Source organism: Elephantulus edwardii, unplaced genomic scaffold (assembly GCF_000299155.1).
Source record: "Elephantulus edwardii isolate Elephantulus edwardi_28Jun2011 unplaced genomic scaffold, EleEdw1.0 scaffold00056, whole genome shotgun sequence".
NCBI classification, from domain to species: Eukaryota; Metazoa; Chordata; class Mammalia; order Macroscelidea; family Macroscelididae; genus Elephantulus; species Elephantulus edwardii.
Window position 1 is genome coordinate 17,414,242 of NW_006399806.1, and position 1,264 is coordinate 17,415,505.

At 45.3% G+C, this 1,264-nt stretch overlaps 1 pseudogene; it reads left to right on the forward strand.

The window, feature by feature from the left end:
- The window catches only part of LOC102869040, a 13,851-nt pseudogene that overhangs the window by 10,128 nt on the left and 2,459 nt on the right, over positions 1 to 1,264 (forward strand).

Consider the following 1,264-nt stretch of genomic DNA (forward strand, 5'->3'; position numbering starts at 1 on the left):
CGGGTTTTGCTGGGTCTGACCTGGAAGACGCCTCCTTTTGCTGTTATCCGAGGTGACCTTGCCCAGTGACGCCTCCTTCCTCCCTCTCTGGCCGGATTTTGCTGGGTCTGACCTGGAAGATGCCTCCTTTTGCTTTTATCCTCTGCCTGTTGTGGTGAGAACAAATTCTAACAAGACTCTGCTAGTCATGCTCTGCTTGAGTACTGATCTAATCTAATCATATTTCACCATGAAGTAGTCTTCCTTTTTAAAAATTACATTTTTACTCTGATTTGACAGACACATTGCAGAGCAAATTGGTTTTCCAGTCAATGTTTCACACACATTATGTTGTGCATTGCTGGTTACAAATCCTTTGTCCTTTCCCCACTTCCGCCCTGTGCTTCTCAGTTCCATTGATCGTTTCCTATTCCTTCTTGCCTTTCTTTATCCTTTATCACTGGCAGATGCTACCCTTTCTATCTGGTACAGTTGATTGTTCCAAGGTGCTAGTTGTAGTGATCACTTTATAGGCCTGTCTATTGCTTAGCGCAAATTTGAGTCTGTGGTGATTTCTGTTCAAGTTTGAAGTGTGACTAAGGTCCACAGTCACATGTAACAATGGGTGCAATTGTACCAGAGATCCAGGAAATGGCACAAGATAGGGCAAGGTTCAGAGTTGTGGTTCATCGGGTTACTATGAGTTGACTTGAGGTCATGTAACAACAATAGGGAGCTGTGATGGCTTAGTGGTTAGAAGCTGCACTGCAATCCCAAAGGCATGCGGTTTGAATCCACCAGCTCCTCTGATGGAGAAGGATGACCAGTCTCCTCCCATGTGATTTATTGCCTCTGAAAACCTGCTGGAAGGTCAGCTATGAGTCGGTTCTGACTCTATGGCAAACATATCAACAATGATAAGGCCCTCTAAGGCCCATAGTCTTAGAGGTTCTGCTGGAATGGTAAGATTGGTTTCTTTCTTTTTTTTTGAATGGTTTCTTAAAATGATTTTGACTAATCTGGCTCCCGCTCTCACAGCCATTGCAGTACATTGAGCTCCATAGAGACAGCGCCGGGCCAGGCAGAGCCAGACAGCACTGGACAACGCTGTTCCTCGCGGACGAGAAATAACTAACCACGGACAAAGGAGATCCTAAGAAGCCGAGAGGCAAAATGTCATCGTATGCATTTTTGTCTGCGTGTGTTCTGTTGTGCATAGGGTTTTCAGAGGCCTGCTATTTCAGAAGTGGGTGGCCAATCCTTCTTCCTAGTCTGTCTTAATCTG